The sequence below is a fragment of the Plectrocnemia conspersa genome, unplaced genomic scaffold, assembly GCF_051122295.1.
Source record: "Plectrocnemia conspersa isolate PC_06_02 unplaced genomic scaffold, ASM5112229v1 ptg000013l, whole genome shotgun sequence".
Taxonomy (NCBI): domain Eukaryota; kingdom Metazoa; phylum Arthropoda; class Insecta; order Trichoptera; family Polycentropodidae; genus Plectrocnemia; species Plectrocnemia conspersa.
The window spans coordinates 24357181-24381686 of NW_028277177.1; the positions used below are offsets into that span (position 1 = coordinate 24357181).

At 30.4% G+C, this 24506-nt stretch overlaps 1 long non-coding RNA gene across 1 annotated transcript in view; it reads right to left on the reverse strand.

Moving 5' to 3' along the window:
* The window catches only part of LOC148227656 (uncharacterized), a 302370-nt gene extending 283145 nt beyond the window's left edge, over positions 1-19225 (reverse strand). The window contains exon 1 of the long non-coding RNA XR_015811857.1: positions 18884-19225. This is a non-coding gene — a long non-coding RNA (uncharacterized LOC148227656). The remainder of the gene's footprint in view (positions 1-18883) is intronic.
* Between the last annotated feature and the right edge of the window lie 5281 nt (positions 19226-24506).

Below are 24506 nucleotides of genomic sequence, written 5' to 3' on the forward strand. Positions count from 1 at the left end.
GCATATGGCAGAGAACCTTGTTGAAATAAAGCATAAATTCGACACCAAATAGAAAATTCACCTCTTAATCCGATAATATCAATAGTATTATACGCATCGCTAACTTTACTGCTTTATATTGTAAGGCTCATATATTTATAATACAATGTATGATGCTATTTTTGTATAAAAATGGAAAATAGTAATTTTAAACGCAACGCTCAAACAATTCCTTAATTCAAGTAACCAATATTGAATCTGACTATAGAGCGGCATATGTCGGCAATTAGAGCAAATCAGCAGAGCTCGGTCGACGAGAAGATTATTCTCTAGTCGACCGACCAAGTAGCATATTTTATTATCTCGTTATATTTATCAATCTCGTTAAATTTCTCGTTATTTAAGCAACATGGAAATTTAGATTATTGTTTAAAAAACAAATTTTAATTATTTTTTATTACAAATCTAACTATCATTACTTGACAGATTTTTATAATGTGAGATGAGAGCTATTATACATATAATGGTTACATAATTAAACATTAAAAAAAAAATTAAGAACACATTTTAAATACACATCTAAAATAGATGAGTACTATCCTACATAATTTTTCAAACTCCTTATAACTATCACCAAAATCATCTTTATGTTTAGCCAGCTCACTTAGAAAATGATTCAACCACTGAGGTCCTGGCCACAACGGACAAGAATAACGGACGCGATCGCGACTCTCCAGCGCTAACAGCCGAAATTCACCGAGCATTGCCGGGTTATCGATACTTTAAAAAGTGTTTCATTGAGTAAACGCTGCGCCAAAAATTCAAAGAATCATATCCTAACCTTTATAGCAAAAATCCCCTAGAATAAAAATATGATTTCGACCCATACTCTTGTAGAATTATTTCAATTTTTTTAATTCTCTTTTACAACATGGAATAGTTCGTTTCACTTGAATTCCAGGCAATTGAGCCATATTCAAAAACGCAACGAACTAGCGTATCCTACAGAACGCGAATCGACAATTAATTATTGTAGTGACACATTTTCGCATAACTTTGTCAATATTTTTTTATAAATATTATAATTTTTAAATTTTTAAAGATTTCGGCTTCCTTGCAATATTAAATAATAATAATCCTAAATGTTATAGTAAAATAATTTGTGACTTAATTTTTCTTTTTTATATAAAAATCTCGGTTAATATAAGTTTTAGTAAATTATATTTAGGAATGCATAAGATTTTAGTTACACATAATTTAGTAGCTGCGCGCATAGACAAACGGTCAATTTGATATGGAAAAATATATTTTCTGCTCGTTTTAAGAATAATATATTATGATATTTAAAAACAGCGGTTGTCAATCGTTGGATGTAATTGCAAAATAAAATACGCAGGCACGTGATTCACTTCTTAAAACCAAAAATAAACAAAGAATATATAATACACTATTAACAAAACGCACTTAACGAAACATGTTTTTGCACCAAAATACTATGCATAGGCTTAATATCATCAAGATAATATTACTCGGCTTAACAAGTGCGTATTCCTTAACAAATTTAATTGTACAAACGTAAAAAATGTTTTTCCGGACCCACTTGCAAATAATATAATAGTCGTTTTGCTGACATTTTGATTCATAAATATTTCAATGAAAGAGTTGTTTAACAACAATAATGTATTTTATTGCATACTCTGTACCTAATGAAGGATATTTTATTTTTATGTGATAATCAAGCATGATAGCTAAAGTAAGTAAATATGATCAATAAAACATTGCACGTGTTCGGACGAACACATAATTAAAGCACTACCAGAAGATTGAATTTTTTTACATAATAATAAATTCTAAAATATATTTTAAGCAACTTATATACATATTATATACATAATTCCTGAAAATATTATATATTATTTAATTTATTCGCAATAAGTTACGTTATTAATATTGTTAATATATTAATTTATACACGCTTACATGAACCTTATTTATAATCATACATTTGAACTGGTGCCAAGTTATTTCCTTACGGTACGTAAAGGAACGTATTAATAATACGGATTCCTTCTCTGGAGGATTGCTTCTATGAAATCACTACTATAGCGCACATATTGCATTTTCAAAATGCTCGATTCAGATTTCGAACCATATGGGAAATACGTTGTAAATTTAATCATATGTGGGGATAGTGTATTGAATAAATGTGTATGTACATATTAGCTTTATCGTTTAAAGTCACCTAGTATTGTGTTTATTATTAGTTTTTTAGTTAATAAAATCTAACAAAAAATACAGTAACACTACACTAAACAAAACCTACGTTATTATCTCAATTTATACTTCATATACAATGGAATTTTAAAATGCACAAAATTGTTTACCGTTCACAAAAAGAAGCTACAACTAAAGAACAATCGATTAATATATTTATAATTTCAAGCATATCAACACCGAGTTAATCTGGATTAGCAGATAGCAAAAATGTTTTTACCTGCCGACCATTTTGACTTAATATCGTAATATTTTTATTTTTACGCCAGTGCCCAAATATGATCCTTTATTGTATGCTAGGTATTTCTAGTATCTTTGTTTTAAAGTATGTTATTTTACTCAAGTTCAAAAATTAAAGTATTTAAGCTGCTTCAACAGATACCAAGTGACAAGCCACGAGTTAAAAGAAAAACATGGTATCAGTATAATAAAAAAGTGTGCTACCATCTCTACTATCATTAATGACGCAAGAGCAACTATAGGACGTAGTTCAAAATTTTTGATATTCCTGGTGCTTTGCAAAGCAATGGGACTTTTTGATAGAGCTTAAAAATATTTAGTAAGCCAAAAAAAATATTTTTTAGATAGATCTTAATAAGGATTTTTACCTTTTTTTAAAAGTAGTTTCAAATGGTTCTAATAATCATTGGAAACAGTTTAAAGTTGGGTTCAAAGTTTGGAGAACAGTAAATTAGTTGAAATCGATTTCATCCTGTTTAATTTTTACAACAACTTTTTTTAAATACATTTATTTTAATGCTTCTATACAATGATTAACTTTGATATTCAACCAAGTACAATCTTTGAAAATGTTTCCAAGTCTTTGCAAAAACGCGACCAAATGCTTGTTTCGTTTCCACGCCACGTTTCGGACATTTTCGCAAAACATTTACACAACGCCCATACATCACTCCGGAACGTATGTTGTATTAATTGGTATTGCAGTCACAAAAATCCAACAACGCAGAGATGGAGTCGTAATAGTCTCATTTTAGAATTTATGACGCCATTACGAGCCACTACCCGCGCCATGAATCGCGTGCGGCGAAATGCGAATTAATTGCCGTGAACAATATGCCGGGTCAAATAATATATAGTATCCTTGTTGGTCCTTTGGCACTGGTCGCTCCTTTTCGTCGACCCTGTGTACATGCCGAGTTATTCAACTTAATACTGTCTAATGGATTAGATGATTCGGTTATCGACATCTCGGGCTAATGGACTATTGGTGGTCTGGCTCGTTTCACTGGGAATCGCATGCTAAATTCTGTTGGAATTTCTCATTAGTATAATGCATTACAAGTGCATTTCATTTTAAATTATATATATTTGCAAATTGTATCTAATATATAATGTAAGGTGGCAAGGTTTTTCAAAAACATATACACTTGCACATATAATGAGGCACAGATTAAATAATAAAATATATTTTAATCTCTCTAATAATTTTTATAATTATTTTTATTTAACTGAATATCATAAACACAACAATTTAGTTTCAAACAATACTTATAATAAATATAAAATATTGGTTTCCGATTCATATTCAATACTTTAACTTATCTACTGAAAATAAATCAATTCAAGCGATTCAATTGGAAGCATTCCAGCGAAAGATTTATAGCTTTTAAAATATTATGGCTTGCTTCAAAGCGAGTTCGATCTTTACTTTTATCGGTAAAGTTAGGAATTGCATTATAACACTCAACATTGCTATACACCTTCAACATACGAAGCACTAGATGAAGTCATCACCTGTTACAGGTGATAGGCGAAATGGTATTTAACAGTAACTGATATAAAACAACAAACAGGAAATGGATTACGGCTTAGATGCTTTGAAAAGAATATTTATTTATTTGTGATTCTTGGGCTATTCGCATATTAGAGAGGTGATAAGATTAGAATTGGTTTTTTATAATAAAAAACGTGATTTTTAATAAAAATCCTATTTTTATTATTTATTCCTGAATCTCGCTCTCGCTTAGTTTAAGCAAAGTTCTAAAGATAACTGTTAAGCTCGCTAAAACTAATTTATGCCACACACGTACCAGAATAATGCCAGCTTTCAGATTTCGGTACAGATCCTTCGCCATAATCGCTTCCATACGTTGCTGCTTATTATTCTAGGGTTTGTATATGTTGTTCGAGTCAAATCATACAATAACACCTCGCGGAAATAAACGGAATACGGAACCCGAAGGGATGTTGACTTAACCATCTCCGGAGATGACATCTCTAGGCATTCGGCTCGGTTTCGCAGCGAATGCACAGTGTCGCATACATAAACCCACTGTTTAAATCGAAATTATTGTTGATACTACCACTATCTACCTTATATTTTAATAATAAAATCATCTGATCATAATATATATATATTACAAAAAATAATAATTAAGCAATAATGCCAATGGCCGGTTAACTATTTTACAACACACAGATCTTGCGTGTTTCATTGTTTGAGAGAAGATTTATTTTTTAAAGTTGTTCCCTCCATAATCCATAAATAAATACCGGTAATCAATTCATCAATTAGTTTACCATACAATTCATTAACATTGGCGACCGGATCGAGAAAGATAGGTTTCAAAATTAAGATAGCGGGTACACTTTACAAACATCTAACCTAAATATTACGATATTAAGTCATCAACATCGGTGGGTACCTGACACTAAAACAACAGTTTATCGCTCAATGCTGATCAGTACCCGACAAAAAATCAACTGTAGTTAAAAGCATGCGTCATAAATAAAAAAAATATTACAAAATGACATTTTATTTTTTTTTAATTGTGAGCGCTTTTTAATTTACAACAAGGTGTTGCTGCTTACACTTGTTCAAAATATCTAACAGCCAAAATAATTATTATTGGAAAGTAAACGTACCATAACAAATCTAAGCACGCCCTTGAGCTTTTGTAATTGAACGTTACCCTTAAAAGAGGCAAGTATCACAAAATCACTTATCCTGACACTTAAAACATATATGTACTTTGGTGTTCAATACATAAGAACTTCAAAAAGCAATCTTACTTGGACTCACTAAGTTCGTACTAACTTTAACTCAATATATAGACTCCCATGTTTGACTAAGTTAGAAAATCCTCCTAATAAAAACTTGGTTGTTACTAGTGATATTTTATTTACATATGTGTAACATTTCAAACATTAGATAATTTGCATCAAATTACTTTCGCCTAAATATGAAATGTGTAATCTAAAGTTTGCCAAGGCCATTTCAACTTTATGTAAAATTTTCAGAAAAGACTTAAACCGTTATTTTAAACACTTGCGATTGAATGGAGTTTTGTCTTCTTTTCCAGCACACTAAAGACTTATTTTAGCTATAGTGTGAAAAGCAATAAAATGCTTGAGTTTTCTACATTATATGTGTTTATACGAAATAATCCAGATAAAAAAATATATGACAAAGTAGCCCGGGCGATAATCAAAACTAAGACATCTGTAGAAAACATTAATTAAATTTTTGAATCGTCATTAAAAACTTTAGGAAATCTAGATAATATAATACGTTGAATAAACACCTTTCTAAAAATTGTAAATTCACCACTGCAATGCTATGTTTCGTAAAGACCAATCAGTTTATGATTATTATTATGTAAAATATATGAAAAAATAATCCATTAAAATAAATAACAAATAATTAAACTTCTGTGAAAATCGTTCGACAACACACCAACTCAATACACAGTTAAAAATGAATTAAGTAAAATTAGGATATATCTACTATGTAATATAAAACATAATAGAGATATCCTAATTTGGGTGTATGATAAACCTTTGATACAGTACTGCGTAACAGTTTAAAAATAATCCGAGCAGGGTGAAACCGGTAAGCAAAAAACCACAAATTAACACTATTTTCAACACTATTATCTATACTACAATTCATAGAAATAACAAATTTAAATAAAGAGGATGATGAGTGACAGACTCTTCGAAACGTCACACGCTTACATACAAGTAAGATCGCGATGGCATCCGTAGCTAATATTGATCCAAAAATATATATATTTATATGTGTGGATTTTAAAAGTTCGCGAGTATTAATATTATTGGAATCTCGGGATAAATCGCGTTTTTCACTTACTTTTTTTCCATATTTCGGCTGCGATGCTCTAGCCATGGTCATGAATTATCTGAACCTGCCGCTCTGGTCCTTGATCTTGTCATATGTACACATTTCGGTGGGGCAGTAATAATTATATTAATTAATTGTCCGTTTGCACGGGACGTGTCATTTGTGTCGGTGTAATTTTGTGGCAATTGGGTCGGTGACAATTTTAAATTCACCAGAAGATCTTGATCGTCCAATTTTATTTTACGAATCTTATCTACAAACACGAACAAGTTTTAATACATAAAACGCCATTTTTTCTGTCAGTGGTTAGAAATCCTTTGCTAGATATTTTGTTAGCTCTTGAATGGGTGCATCAACAGCACTGACAATTGCCCCTAATAGTAACCCTGTTTAATGTATTTTAGGGAGACCGTAAAAACGTGGGGTCCTTGAAAAGTTAATTCGTGGTGCAAGTCTTGTCATAAGTGATTATTAGATCAATTTTTTTCTATTCTTTTTCTGGTAAATAGTTGCGACGTTTCTGTTTTCTTTATAAGCCTTATCGGCCAGTAAAGTAATCTTATCGTCGTATTCGCATTGATTTAACACGACAGTTGCGTTTTTTTTGTCGGCAGGAAGAATTATTAGATCTTTGTTGTTTTTAAGGATAACTCTTTTTTTGGCAGATTTTATTACGCTGATTTAGCGCCTCGTAGAATTTTTCATACGTCTTGACGGACTTCCTTCGCTGTCACCGGTTTGTTTGATATTTTTTTCGTTTGTTTGTTGCTAAGGGATCAACAAGTGAATTAATTCTCAAATTAGTTTGAATTTAAATAACAACATACATACACAAAATACTTAATACAATAATTAACATTTATTGTATCTATAAAAGATGTTGATGTAATACTTCACTAGAGTAGTATGCATATATTGTATTATAGAAAAAAATAAAAACGACTGCTAAAGCTAACTTTTGTTCTGATTCAAAACCGAACATTTGACACTCATACTTTCTCCGGGGACATGTAACACAGCAGTAATCGCCTTGATTCAGATCATTACACTTCTCTGACGGTTTGTTATTTAATATGTATGTATGTATCTAAACGGTAAGGCATACAAATTGTTCCTTGCCAAGATCAGTGGACAGGTGCTATTTATTTTATATTTCTATAAAAGGTAACCGTTTATCTGAGGAATTTTTGCCTTTTGAGAAGTGATAATTGTTTTGCGCTCCGCTATTGACCAAAATTTGGTATATGAATATACTTTGGTCAGCTCTCTTATATTATAAGTCCATAGAAATATTTAAGAAAAGCTATCATATTTTTAAAATATAGCGTAATATTGAAATGCAGACAAACTATGGAGCAATATATGAGATGAGATGAATGTCTGTACTTATGTTTCTTTAAGAGATGATATAGCTTAGTTTGTATTTACTCAAATAAAACTGCAATTAGTTTTAGAAATTTCATTAGGTTAGGTTTGGGTTTGAACAGCAAATGGACGTTTCGCAACTCTCAAATTGATTTCAAAAAGTAATAAAGTCAACAATAATTTGCAAACAAATTTTAACACAGACGGAGCCGCGTCAAAAAACTACAATCTCTCCCTTTGAATAATAATATTTATTGTGAAAGTGAGTGCTCTTAAAGGCAATGTTCCACTCCTTTTATATATTGTATGTATATAAAGGGTTAAAGGAACTTATGCCTAATATACATTAGTACATACATCTCAAACAACTGTAGTTTAGTTCAGATTCATTATTTGAGGTCAGTTTTTACTTTTTTATTTATATATCCTTGCTATGATTTTACCAAAGTCGGACCCCTCGATGAGAACAAGCCCCGGGAATTTTTCCCCTCTCTCTCGGCAAGCCTGCATATAAAACGTTAAAATTATGCACGCGTACTACATATTCTGCCGTAGGCATAACATTAAACCCGACTTATCTAAATTCGACTCATTGCCAAATTGTCGAACGTTAATTTCGCTTCGGTTGCGACCCGCGTGTAGCGCGTGCTCTTGATCAATGTGGCTGCTAGTAATTGGATATTCTCAAAAATTCCTTGTACATGTGAAATTTCCAATTTAGACTGAAGAGAACGCCAGTCAGAAATTTAACAAATGTGATTCCATTTCCAGAATAATTTTTCGACACGAAACATTTTGTCAAAGGTGCAAAATGTATTATTGTGAAAAAAAATCCTTTGCCAGTTTCGTTCCTCATTCATAACTACATAAATATCCTTTGACACGGTAAAATTTCCTTAATACTTTCTGTGTTCCTTTCTATGTTAATTTCGTTAAACTAATACTAAGCACTATTTGAATTTTACTTTCTCAATACTCAAATAATAAATATGTATTTGAATTAATGTAAAATAAACTGTGTGTTGAACTTAAAGTTTCAAATATAAATTTTATTTTTAAATATAAATTATTCTAATATATTCGTAAAGTTTGAATTTTTTTAAAATACGTACACTGAATAATTTTTTTACAGTTATTAAATAAAAAAATAACAATTTTTTTTTTAAATTCAAATAATTATTAAGTATAGACTACATCGATCTGGATTTTAGAATCGAGGGATTTTGCTACCGCTTTCAAAAGGCACAAGGCGCGAGTGACCATGGAACGACGTAAACGAAACCCATGTTTTAGCTCTAAAAAACGGGTTTCGTCTGAAAAAACTATACATTAGCAAGTACCGAAAAAATAACAACCAGTCTTAAGTTTTCGATAAGCGATTTATCACTCTTTTTCTTGATCGGGGTGAGTGACTTTCATATCTTCATAAACTAGGACAAATTATTTCTTGCTTATGTACTATAGATGCCACATACATATATGGTTTTATATGTTAATGAAGTCATTGGCAAAGAAGGTGGTAAACAATCTTTGAAGGTAGCCGAATTTTATTTTAGATTAATTGTATTTTATATATGTGTTAACTGTAACTAAACCAGGGACATGCGTCGGAATTATTAAAACTACCACACACTTGCCGCAAGCGTTTTATTAATCCATAAAATGGTTGAAATAATTTGCAGTCCTGTTAAATTATGCTCTATATTGTGAGTTATGCATGCGTCGATATACATATGTACATATAATATAATGAGCTTAATACTGATTAGATGTCTATAAAATCTCACCCAATGATAATGCTATAAACGATCAAACGTTCTAAAATTAGATAGTCGCACACAATTAGAATAAAATATCATGAAAAATAGTCCGCAAGGAATATCGGTGGATTTTTTTCCACTTTAATATTCAAACGACTGCATCAACGCTTTTAAGAATTATGTTTCGGATTTGAATATAAGAGTCTGGAAAACGGTCTAGAAATGGAAAGAAAAAATTTAACGTACCACAGTTTCTTTTTATTTCTTTCGCTGCATAAACCGCCGGGATAATGGAGATTTTTATTATAATATATATGTATATATTAATATTATACATGCAGTATATAACTACCGATACATTTTTATATATTATATCGATAAAACCTCTCAAATATAAATTGAAAACATGGTAATATATATATATACTTTAAACAGATAAATAGAAATATTGAAATTTGACTCTAGATTATATTCCATTATTATTTTTTTAAATCAATACAATCTATCAACCAAAATTTCAACACCTAAAATCTTTCCATATTACTTATATTACATTATACCGGTTGTTTGAGAGAACGATCTCTATGAATAGATCAAGAGTCAGGCTCGCGAAGAGTAGCAAATTGATTGCCAAAGCCTTACGAAATAACATCATTTTAACTTACAGTTTATTATATTTATATCGCAGAAAAATTAGTTTTTAAAATTTCGACTGAGACTACCATGACATTGGATATTTATTGTAGTTCTATTAAACTAATTTTAGTAAACATATTTAGCAAATATACTCAATAATATTCACCCTGCTTTGAATAAACATAATGTTTAAATATTATTATTTAAAATATGAATATTTAATATACAATTAGTTCCATCATTGTAGAATCACTGATTGTCTTAAATATTAATTAAATAATAATAAAAACTGCAGCTATATGGCAAAACCTAATTATGAGTGATCTTCGGCTTGCAAAATACGAATTTCTTTGAAGCAAAGTAATCAAAGTATGGCTGAGGAAAACCGATAACATGTAAATACTAGTAAAGCCACTAGTGTGAAAAATTTTAATATCTTAAGATGCCTAAAAAAGGGAACTACTTTTACTTTCGGAAAAGTTTTTGTGACACAATCATTATTGATAGGTAAAGACGATTATTAGCATTTAATTACGAATATTTATTCTCACTATTAGATAAACATTTCCTCTCGTATGTAGCAGCTTAAGCAAACTAAACAGTATCACCTAGAGAGTAAACCGAACGTTACACGTTTTATCCGTAACCTTTGAGAGCGTTCAAGTTAAATTCAAACTAGACGACGAAATCACACCTGTTAATTTGATTAAGCTACGTTTTTTCAAAACTATTTTTAGTTTTAAAACAGAGCATTTCGATTGACTCAAATAATGTGAATGTAGAGGATAACGGATTCTTAGGCATGTGTCTCAATCACTTTACGCCAGTCTTTTGGAAAACATGTCGTTATTTTTTCAGTACACAAGTGAAATTGCGCGTTGTTACATTTTGAGTTTTACGATTGCTTCGTCAGTGATTTTATTACTCAATGCCAATAACTATGATAGTAAACCGCGTTCTTGTTTATATGCTAGTGCAATTTTCTGTATGCGATATTTGCAGTATGCGTTTAAGAATGTAATGTATTTGTAATCTATATGATATATTATTTCTGAGACTTCAACTACCAAGGAAAACTTTCAGAATCCTTTAGATTGCAATCGAGAATACGCCACAGAGATTCTCCCTCCAGTATTGTTTAACATAGCTGTGCTACAGATGTGGTACATCATTTAAAAAGTCAATAAGAATCCCAGTAATATATTAAAATATTAAAAGTACAGGTATAATGAACACGCAAAACTCTAACACAACTAATACACATACTTATTTTTATTAAAATCACGGTGTAATAAAATGTATGTGTCAATACAGTATATTCAATAAATCATAACGTTCATATAAGTAGCATAGTCTTTTAATTATTAAATGGAATAAAATTTCTGAGCTTAAAAGATTGAAAGAAAACACTATTATATATACCATATAATAAAATATTACGTCTAATAGTAAGGTAATTAAATAATTTTATATTAAGCATGCCTATTTATCAAGATGAATTGTGTCAATTTTCTTATCACTGTAACTACCCTTATAAAATGTCTTAAAATGCCAATCAAATTCTAATCATTTGAGATAAAAGGTGATGGCAGTTGTAAGTACATATAATAATGAATAAATTTAATACATAAATATTTGATAAGCTTAGTTTAAGTTTATTAAGATTACTAAACTTTAAAGGCAATAAATAATTTTAAAAATATGTTTAAGAAAAGACTTTTATTATACATACAGCGGTGGCCAATTGAAAGTTTCATAGGCAATATTTCACGAATTCTATTATTAAAATGTATTCTTTTCTTTAAACTCGTTCTATTGTATTTTTCATGATAAATTGCATCTGTGGTAATAATTTACAAGATAGTGTAACTTGTAAAGCCTCCTTAGTTGTAAAGGTTATGTAAAGACAAACCGAAAATCATGGAGAGATCTAAACGAATGTCGATCACGGTAAAATCTAAAATAATAGCATATCTCGAAGAAAATGTTTCAATTCTAGTGATAGCGCGAATAGTGAGATTTAGTGGTTCTGCTATTCAAAAATGTATTAAAAAATATCGCGAAACAGAATTCTAAGAGAGGGTGCAAAGGGGTAGTCGGAAGCTTCTACTCGAAAAGACCGCAGAATAAAGGATATCATAAAAAAATATCAATTCAAAATTTCAGCGGGTGCTGAAATCAACGTTATTGGCCTGTAATTGTCAATGTCATGCCTGCACTACACTCTCTGGAAGTTGGCCAAGGTTGGCCAAGAGGTTACCGAGAACGGGAGGTAAAGTGGGGGTAATTCAGTCGACTTGGCCAGCTTCGAACGCTTCCGAACATTGTAGGCAAACGGACCGAAGTCAAAGAAACCGAAGTCGGAGCTGCTCTTTCGAGCACGAGCGGTGAGATACTTCCCCTTTCACTCTCTCACGTGTTAAGTGACGAGAGTGAGAGATAATAATATGGTTTTTCGCAAACTGAGATAGAACGAGTTACTCGGTTCAATTTCAGTATGCACGTAGGCGTCCTATGGTCAAGTTATAATACCACATGCTTATCGGGGACTTCAACAGACCCTTACTGACATCTTTGAATATTTTAGGGCATCAAAAGGGATTAATTAAATTTTTGATAGTATATTCTTCTAACAGATATCGTTATTATATTTTTTTCATATAAAATTAAATAATTAGTGGTACTTGATTTTGTTTAAAAAAATCGTTTCGAATATGCTTATGTATTTTCCTATATCGGTTTATATAATTGTCACACCACAACGAATTCTTATTTAGAATCGATGGCGACAAATTCTAGGATAGTCACAGATGTGGTGTTCGTATTCTGAAGTATCATTTTTATGCCTTATGGCATTTTGCAAAAGCCGACAAAGATTTTGCGTAAATTGAATATTTACGACCGAAAAGTGTTCACTGATATTGTATTGGTGAGTGCCCACACAAACTTTTATAATTATCAGTAGCGTAATTTTAATATTATAACAATTTAAAAATTGTGATTATTTGGCGCGCGCGCAAATATGCCAGCTGTACATGACAGCACCCGCCATGTGGACGTCATTCACGCCCGCCGTCCGGGCTGCATATGAAATTTGTGGCAGTGTGGCCGCTACTCGGAAGTCGGCGACCTCGGCCGGTTCGGACAACTTCCAGAGAGTGTAGTGCAAGCATCAGACTTTTTATGAATCGGGGTGACCTTAGAGTATTTATATAAGTACCGCTCCCAACCATTAATAAAGGTTGCATACTCATACTAGCACCCGAGAAAAGACAACTTGTAATGCTTCACATTATTAACCACACTAAAATTAGATTGCTCTCATTGGTTTTGAAAGAATAGTCTGCTGTGACTCCACCTGTCAGCGTTATCTGTCTTTCGATCAATTTCTTAGTACTGGGTTTCAGGTAGTCGCTTATTCTCGCTTCTAGCTACAATATCAAGATCCATTTGAGTTTATGAGTTCTGACAAATGTTGATTAAGAGACATCTCCACACATTAGTGCAGTTATTATTATTTTGTAATTGTTATTCATCACACATAATAATCGTGCCAGAGAAACCAATTATGCAATTCAATTATGCGGAACGTGCAGCAATGCCACACCTTTCATACAATTTATAATGCACTATGAAAATTTTTAATCATAGACATTATGATATAATAACTCATGACAACAACGACGCTCGAGCTCTCCATTATTTTGCGCGACAATTTAATTAAATAAATTTATTTTATCATTCAGTCACGTCAACTTAAAATAATACATTTATTAATTTAACATGATAGATGTGAAATATTAGTTGCTTTTTACCGATCTTAAGGTCGTGGGCTCAACATAACCTTTTGCCTTATTCTGACTATTGCGATGATTTCAATATAGAATGTTAATCTCATCTTGATAATAGACTAGAAATAAATCCATCAAATTCATATTTCAAAGCCATAAAAGCGACTGATGACCACACGTATCTTGAAACTCGATTATACGACAGCACTCTTAGACTTAATCGATCATTGGTATTTTTTTCTGTTGAACATCTTCACTTGTAAGGTACACAGACGTTCAACGAACCATTTGTTGGGTTTGATCACGTGCTTGACGACAATTTAATCTGTCGTTCGACGACCCTTTGGTATGGTTTGTGTGTAAGTATGTGTGCAATTATTAGAGCAATTACCCGAACGACTCTTGCGGCAATCCGGCGGGCACTCTGTGAATAAACCTAATCTGGCCTTCCAGGACCAGAATTTAAGAAGCTCATTCGTCTCGGAGTGTATCTCCATGGCCATAAACAACTCTACGTTATCTACGTTGTTCAAAACACAGCCGGGCCCCGTAGGGAAAGCAAAAAATACGACACGCCGACGCTAGGAAAAAGTGCAAAATTAATTACGACGTGACGTCTTACTTTCGAAATTTAATTATAGGACCGATACTAGATAGTGTATCAGTTTGTAAATTAAAACTATGCTTTATCGACTTTGGAGACAGATCTTTATATGCAAACATAAATGTGTTTGCATATATTTGGAAAAATACGAGATTTTCGGAAAGTCCATATAATATTTTTTAAGCATGATATTATAGGATTAACTTTTAATACCTTTATAATATACTTATGTATATTATATTATAAAAATAAATGCAAAATAAAAAATGTCTCGACAATAGTAACTGTAGTGGTACATTATACATACGTTGGTAAAATACATTATGTTTTTAACAAAGACTTGATAGAAATATATATATTTTAAAAACATTCAATAATATTTTAAAAAAAACGGGAGAATACAATCGGGTTCTAATCTTAATTCACAGTGCCTTAACTATCACTTGGTGTTCGTCGTTTTAGAACATACAAGTCCATTTGTACACTTTTTAAAGTAACAGATATGCATTATTATACTAAAACTTCATTTGTCAAAAGCTATACTAGGTTTTACTCCTTTACTTCTAAAAAACAAATTACATGTTGCAAGTGCAGTTATTTAAGGTTTATGCTATGCCTTCGCGTTACATGCCTTACCTGTACTACAAAATAGATTTCGCATTGCTGCAATTTACAGAATAATAAATCGCTGATATGAATTTATATTGCAGTATTTCATTGTCATTTAAATCTATCTCAGAAATTATTTATGTGCTACAAAAAGTACAAAGGGTTAACAAAATACATGACTTGTAATATATTTTCAGAGAGCAACATATGGATGACGTTTAAAATGAACTATTTTAGTTTCGAATAAAATAAATAAATATAAATATAAATTTACGGTGGTGAAATATAAGTTTTTACATTTACATATTTGACGTTCGAAAAATAATATTAAACCGTTTTCCTTAGATGAGAAAATTCATTATAACGCATTTTCATTTGATTTATGTTGGAAGAGATGAAAAAATAATTTCAAAGCGATAAGCGAACCGTTCCCTAGAAGTGATTATGTCTGCGAGTTTTAAAGCGAGAACAATGATGGCGTATATACACATGTATAAAACATAAAATTTCATTTTCTCTGTGGCTCATAACAAAACAAATCTTCATCAGACAGGAAACAGAGGGCACTTTTCAAACAACGGTGTCGAACAAAGTTTTGAGCTTTCGAAGCAAATAGATAGAAGATAAAGTCTCGCGACGTTCAACGCTCGCGCACGTGCAACTTATGACTGTTTGAATATCACCTTTGGTCTAGGATATTTTTTTTTATTTTTATAATAGTTCTTAAATTGAATATATATTATATTTATTAAAGTATATTTTATTTTTTACAATGCTTAACTTCCACTGTTCTATTATTTTTCTTCTGGTGTCATGTACTATTCCAATTTAATCCAATTTGTACCATCAATTTTATTATTAAAATTTGAAGAAGCTTTTTGGACCTTAGGAATATTTGGAATTATGTGTAGCACATGTTCCTCTGTTTAATGGTTGAAAGGATTTCCCGATCGCATCTTATCAACAAATTTTCAGCTATTTGATAATTGTTTAAGCTCAAACCCTTGAACTAAGGGCCTGTTTAAAAGAAAAATCGATAAAAATAAAAATAAATGAAAAAGGATTTTTAATGGATTTTTGACCTAAACTCTGAATTTAGGGACTGAGAAAAATAAATAATTTCATTTAACTGCTCAACTTTTCACCCTTTTTGATAGATTTTTAAGTTCAATGCCTTGAATTTAGGACCTGCTTTAAAATCTGACCTAATAATTAAAAACTGAAAAATCGAGAACAACGAAAAATTTCACAAGTTCACAATTTTTCAGCCTTTTAGATATTTTTTTATCTCACACCCCTGAATTTAGGACCTGTTTCAAAGAAAAATCAAGTCCAAAAGGTTTTTTACCCAAAAAAACCTCAGTACATTTATTTCATTTTTTTTCACTCAAGTATGTTTTCACTCTTTTAAGATTGAAAATTTTTTAAATTAAATTTCTTATAAATTTTTTCTCCTAATATATAAAATATATTCGTCTTGTTTTTGTTATTTTTTTTATTTCTTTGCATTTTCGACTGATCCAAGCTTCTTTAACTCTTTGAATATTTTTTTATAAGACAATGAATATTGTTGGATTTTATCTAATTCCTGTTTTTTAATTTTCTATAATATTCATTAGTGCTAATATTTCCTTTGTCATACATTACCGCTTTTTAACTGACTCCTTAGTCTTAAGAATCTTCCTACTTGAAGCATTATCGTTCTCATATTTTACCATTTCGAATTAATTTCTTCTTCTTTGGCAATTTGTTGGTCATTGCAATTTTGTTTAAAAGCTTAACTGAAATTTTATTTTATTCATTTACAATTTCAAATTGTATTTTTCCTTCCGTTAGAAGTTGTAAATCTAATTTTGCTTTAGTTAGATAATATATGTATATATTTTGTATATATAATCTTCGTTTTTATATTAAAATTTGGTGAAGGGCTTATGCTGATTTAATACTGCCTTTAAATCTCCTAATTTTTTTATTCAATTTATTTATGTATTATATAAGCTTTGCAACCTAACAGTGACTATTTTTGGTAATTCGAAAGGGATATCGGAGACGATTAAATCTTCCAATTGGCAAAATATGAATAACCACTCTTTTCTTTTATTGCCTTCCAAGCATCCTGTTATTTCTAAAGTTTCTTTAATTCTAACTGCATTGAAATCCCCAATAATTATATTATTGTCATGTTTCTCAGTATATTTTATTAATTCAATAAAAAAAAATGTTATTTTTATCGATCACTTATCCCATTGAAATACTTAAAATATTTTTTTGTAGTATTAATATATATGTACGTCCTTACAACGCTAAATTATAACAATAAAAAAATATATAACAATAAAGTACGTAGAAACAACTAAAAGTAAAATAATACGAACGCCTTCTGATTGATTGTGGCAAAGTTCAAAGTGTGTTTGAAAGTTCAAAGAAATAAAATTCAACATCAAGGGATATCTCGTTGGTAATATAAGGAAACGTATTTTTAGAAATAATTTGCGTTGGCGAAATGTCACGAATGGTATTCGCGAATTTCGTTTTTCATTGATGCCTTATACTTTTGCTTTTATTTAATATGAGAAAATTAAATCAAATCAAATACATAAAGAAAGAATTACAATATGGAGTAGTAATATAAGTGCACTTATAACAGTGATCGACAAGCCAAATTGCGAGCGACTTTTCTCAGTTTTTGTAAGAAAAAAAATTCTCGCTACGTGGATTCAGACAAATAAATTTTATTTTATCCAAAATAATTCTATACTTAAATATCTTTACTTCGCTAAATTAATCAAAAGCATTAACAACGTGATTTTTATTACTAACCTCCTGTCATTTACGAAAAAATTGACAGAATCTTTTTATGCCAGTAAGATTTTAAAAAACAGTATCTTATGAAGTTTTAATGAGCTATTTTATAAATAATTGTTTTATTATGTCATTGCTTCCGCTTTTGCCTCTAACGACGAGATTTTTATTTTATCAATTACTATTTTTTATGTATTAAATATAATTAAAGACATTCTTTCAAATTTCCAACAAAATATAAAAATAAACATTAATTGTGTGACCCTTAAGTAGCACAACAAAAATATTTCATGACAGAAATTTACGTACTATTTGTATTTTAAGGTGATAATTCTGTTTTACATAACTTCGTAATTTACTAGCTCGAAAAGACTAATATTATTATTTGAATTGCCGCTAAAAATGTCGATACCCAGGTCGATAGTTGTCAATCGGTGATTTTAAGAAAGAGCGAAATAGCGAGCTCTGCTTGCATCTCGCTCTTTTTTTCTAATCGTTTTTATTTCATAACAGACACACAATATTAAGTAACATTTATGCACAATTAGAGCATATAATCCCGTTTCATCCCATATCATAAAAATATAGATACCTTTGAAGGAAAACATCAGTTTAAGACCAATAATTAATAACTTAAAACTGTCAAGTAAGCGTTATGCGGTCTTAACACAACTCGATTCGGCCATATTCCGATGAAAAATTTTACAATAAACTTACACTCGTAAATTTAAGATTATTGACTTATTTGCATAAGTTTAGAATTCAATATTACTTAACTGTGTCTACCAGAAGCTTTTTTACCATTAATAAATTGAAATTGGCAAAATTAGCTCCAACACAAAGCCAATAAATGCATTTCAAGTTTTGTCGACGTACGAGTGCAACGCTTGGAATACACTCGGATGTCGACACATTATCGACTTACTAGCACAAAAGGTTAACTATATTCGAAAGACATTACCTGATGCCTAGAATTGTAAATATCCTCGCGGGTCACGGCGCGGCGTCACTCCTACCCGCCGCGCGCCCCGCGCCCCCCGCGATAGAAGGGACGCCGTGGAAAAATACTGGTGCAACGCCTTGCATACACAAAGCTTAGCTATAAACACTAATTTCAATTATACACTGCTTAATTCTAACACATACACTAAATTACACTATCACTTTATAATTAAAAACATCGAAAGGGATATTATTATAAACGAAAACACTTATTCGACAAAAATGTAACGAACAGTACGCGACCGATGACGCATAGCTACTGATTTTTTTTTTAATATTTCGAGTTGCATAAACAAGTGCAAACGAGTTCAAGGTTATGCTTCGTGTTATGTTCATATAAACCATAACGATTAAAATGTCGTGCATCTTAGATTACAAAAAAATATTTTTTTTATCAAAGGTTGACAATTTGTCTATTCTTAAAATATTTATCTCTAATTCGAATTATTTTAATGCAATTTGTTTATTTTTAGAATATCTATCTCTCATTCGATTTATTTTAATGCGAGAGTGACACGAAGGTCACCTTTGTTGTTGACTTGTTGACCTTCTAAAAGTATAATGTCGATGATTTCAAGTTTTATATTATTTAAATCTAATTTATATTTGCCAAATTTACGACATTTTCAAATGACGTTCTTCCGATCAAAATAGTGAAAAAAAAATTTATTACATATTGATAATATGGGAATTAGTGGCGTGCGGTGACTTTGAAACAGCGTATGCGGTTAGGGGAGGGGGGGACAAAACTATATTTTTAAATTTATATTGCGCTTGTTTTCGCCATTCACCATTAAGTGTAATTGTCTAAAATAAATGAAAAAACGTCTGACGAGCCATATACCTGCCCTATTACTGTACGGACTTATTGCAAGTCGAATCGATAATTATTTATCAATTTAATAAAACATTACAGAACAAATCTAATGATAAATTCAAAGTCACCATTTCATTTTAGTACAAAATATATGTATATCGAACGTATGGGGATGGAGAGCCATACTTTCGTATATACATAATAATTAATAAATAATAATGTTTGCATTGACTAACCATTTTAATAATCATTACGCTCTGGCTCATAAAATACTAATTTTACCGCCTATATCTCGTAAATTTTTATTCTTTGCAAATTTTTCATAATTTATTTATATAATATTTTTCATATCTAATTCCTAAAATATTCATTACTTTATTTTATTCAAGTATTTTTGCAGTCTTATGACTCGCTCGTTTTTGACAAGCACTTTTATGACTGCTGCGCATTTGACGTACGCTATTATGTTACAGCGCTACTTTGGTAAACGCTCTTATGATGCAGCGCTCTTTTTACGCATGCTTATTTGTCCGCGCTCATTTGTGACGTTGCCGTATAATATAGCAAATGTTTTAATGCAAATTTGTGTATTAGATTGAGTTCCATAAAAAGTTTAAAATAAGTGTTTATCTAAGTTTAATTTTTCAGAGGTTATTTAAGACGTTAACTTCTGCCTAGGAGGTTTTAAATGGATCGATAAAATTTGTAATTTGTATAAAATGAACAATGTTTTAATGTAAAGTTGTGTATTAGATTGAGTTATATAAAAAGTTTTAAGAAAGTGTTTGTCTCAATTAAATATTTCGAAAGTTATTTGAGACGTGAGAATTGCATAGGAGGTTTTAACTGGATCGATAAAATTTGCAATTTGTATAAAATGGCAAATGTTTTAATGTAAAATTGTTTATTAGATTGAGTTATATAAAAAGTTCATAGAAAGTGTTTATCTCAATTTAATATTTTAGAAGTTATTTGAGGCGTTAAGAATTGCATAGGAGGTTTTAACTGGATCGATAAAATTTGCAATTTGTATAAAATGGCAAATGTTTAAATGCAAAGTTGTGTATTAGATTGAGTTCTATAAAAAGTTCATAGAAAGTGTTTATCTCAATTTAATATTTCGGAAGTTATTTGAGAAGTTAACCGGATCAATAAAATGAGTGCCCTGATACCAAAGGCACAATATTCACCTAAAATTATCAAACAATATTGTTGAAGAATATAATCTGATATTATTTTCCGCGCAAATGCGCTTACCTAAATTAATAATTAATTTAATTTAAGTATAATAAATAATTTAAATAAATATTTTAATTTAATAATTAATTTACAAAAAAAATGAATAATTAATTTAAATAATTTGTTTAGTTAAAAAATAATTTATTTAAATCATTGAATTAAATAATTAATTTAATTAAATAATTAATTTAAATAATTTATTAAAGGTAATAATTAATTAATTTATTATTTATATGGGGACCGATTTAAATTTGTTATGGCCAAAACTAGTCGGCATTTGAGTAGCACTGGCGTGACAATTTTCTCTCTACACGGCCAATCTTCCGGGCGTTCGGACGCATCGTCTCGCGTCCGCCCTTTTACAATGTAAACAGCTCATATCTTCAATACTACTGCAGCGGCTCAATCTGTGTCTAATTGCCACCCGTCACAATCACCGTCTCCAAATTTAATTTAACAAATGAATTTAATGTAATTATTAATTCAAATAATTAAATTGATTTAATAATTAAGTAAATAATTAAAAAAATTTAAATCAAATAAATGAAATAAAAAAAATTATAAAAAAACTGCGTTCGTGAGTCTGCGGGCTTCCGATTTGTGCTTTCCTGTCTAGGCCGGCCGGGCCGGGCGAGTGTTCGGCACGCGCGTGACACGGCTATAGCTGTGACACGTGAACGCCGCAACTGGCAGAGTCGCTCACGACCGACTCACGCGGAATTTTTAAAACTGTAATCGTGAGTTTGCGAGCTCACCGCCCGACCCGGGCCCGGCCGAGTCAGGCGGTTTCGGCGCGCGCGTGAAAGGGCTACAGCAGTGACACGGGTACCGCCGCTACTGGACAAGGCGCTCACGACCTACTCACGCAGATATTTTAAAACGTTATAATGTCACAATCCGTGTTTCGTTCGTGTCGAAACCGGTGCAAACTTTGAGCGCTTCTTTGTTCAATATTTGGTTAAATTAATTATTTAAGTTGATAATTAAATTAAATTAATTATTTAAAATTAATTATTAAATAAATTAGTTTTTTAAATTATTATAAAATTAAATTATTTATTTGATTAAATTAATTATTTAAATTGATTATTAAATTAAATTAATTATTTAAATTAAATTTATTATATAAATAATTTATTAAATTAAATCAATTAATTATTAAATTAAAATAATTATTAAATTGAATTAATTATTTAAATGAATTAATAAATTAAATTCCTTATTTGATTAAATTTAATTTAATTTAATTAATTATTTGATTCCTTAACTTGTGATTTTTTCCTTGCTTTAAATGATTGCGTTTTGAACTATTTTATTATGGACCGTTGGGTTTTCTTTTCTTAAACTACATGCATTTGCTAGTAATTTATTAATCATGAGCTAAGCAGCACTCGAAGTTTGACAACAGTTTTCTCTAATACAGAATTGTTAGAACTTTCCGCTTAACTTTGTACTTTAATTTGAAATTGATTGTTATTGTACTAATTATCTCTTTGGACAATGTTTATAAAACAGAGAAAGCATGTGACATGCGGACAGTTTTGATTTATATATAATTAAATATAACTTTTTTAAATATTTCATATGAATTTGGGCAAAATTATTTATAATATTATAGCTCTTCAAAAAGTAATTCACCGAAGAACTAACTTGACTAGAATCTAAGTTTCTGCAAGCCAATATTAAAAAAAGTAGCCTGGTTTATACTAATGTCTTATTTTTCTTTATAGATAACCATTACTTTATATGACAAAAGCGCGCAAGACAAAGATGCGCCGACAAAATTGCGAACCAACATAAGCAGCCAATAGCAAAATAGCACAAATAAAAACATGTATATATATATATATATATATATATATATATATATATATATATATATATATATATATATATATATATATATATCTTTTGCAGCTCAAGTTTTAAATTTATGTAATTTTTAATTTAATTTTTGTATTTATTTATAATAACCTTTAACCTTTAAAACGGGCTGTCGTGAATATTTAAATTAAATTTAAGAGAAATTCCTACTTAAAGGACAAGTATTTTATACTAATAAATATATTCGAAATACATGTTTAATACTGTCCATAAAAGAGTTAACATTTGTGTTCTCATTAAACAAAACGCCAAGATCCTTTGTATAAATTTCCCTTTTGAGAAGTTACATTGATGATAAAATTAGATTCTACTACGGAGCTCCAAACTCGATAGACACTTTACACAGAAAAAGCGTTCGTTTTTTCCAGGTTTACCCAACACTTTTAAAATTTCGCTTTTAACCCTCCGAATATCTTGTTCCCAAAAAGTTCCCTATTCGCCTCGAGCGCGGCACAACAAGTCCAATTTGGTTTTCATTAGGCTATTTCGCGAACACATCATCGAATAATACACGTAATACTGCACGTTCGTCGAAACTTTTCGAGAATCCTATGAAGTGAAGAGAAGTTGTTTGGCGACGAAAGTTTGGGATCTTTCAATTCGTTGCAGTGCTCGGACTGCGTCGGAATGCAGAGACGTCGGATGAATTTTTTATCAGTTCCCAAGTGAAAAGTGGACACTCGAGACGGGCTCGTTTCCATTTTCATAAAGCGGATTTCAATTTTCATAACGGGTAGGGATGAAAAATCCGCCCACGACGCCTAGCGATCCGTACCCACTCTCTGTGGATTTTTTGCGTACAGTCGAAAGCCATAAACAGATGCCTTTATATAAACATAATATTTAATGTTTAAATCGACTCTTTTATTATTTATTGTGTTGATATAATATTTAAGATAGTTACTCTCAACCACTGATAACTGAATGACTGGAATACTTTATGATTAATATTTAACTCTTAATAAGACCCTTTATGTTTCCCGGGTGAACCTTTATAAGCAAAACCATTGTTATCACTTTTTAGTGATCATAAAAAATATATATTATATGTAAAAGTAAATAGATCGAATAGGTAATGATAAATATTATTACATTTTTATAATTAATGAACCCGTAGAAGCAATTTATATTCTGTAAACTCAGGGTTAACTGCTATTTTTTTAAATTGCGTTGAAATTTGTTATGTTTTCTCTCGTATTATTTTATAATTTTTATTTTTTAGAATTTATAAACCAGTGGCCTTAAATAATAAATATTTTTACCCCCTCTCCTCCCCTATATTGACTTAGTCTATTTTTGTTGCTTCATGAGCAACTGCCGTAATAATATCATTGTTATTACACGTATGATATATTTTATTTTAAACGCTCAAAGCGGGGGCATATTTTTGTGACTGATTTGTGTACAAATCCTTGAATTAATTTATATACTAGGATCTCTACAGAGCTTTGGACGAATACAGTAACATATAAAATTAAAACTTCTCGTGGGCATATATATTTTCATAAATATGAAATGTAAAGTCATATTTCAGGGAAATGTATAAATAAAAGAAAAAGTTTAATTTTGAATAAAGAACATAAATAAATCGTTTTAGATATGTATATTTACAAAATTATGTTATCTATAGTACGTCAACAAA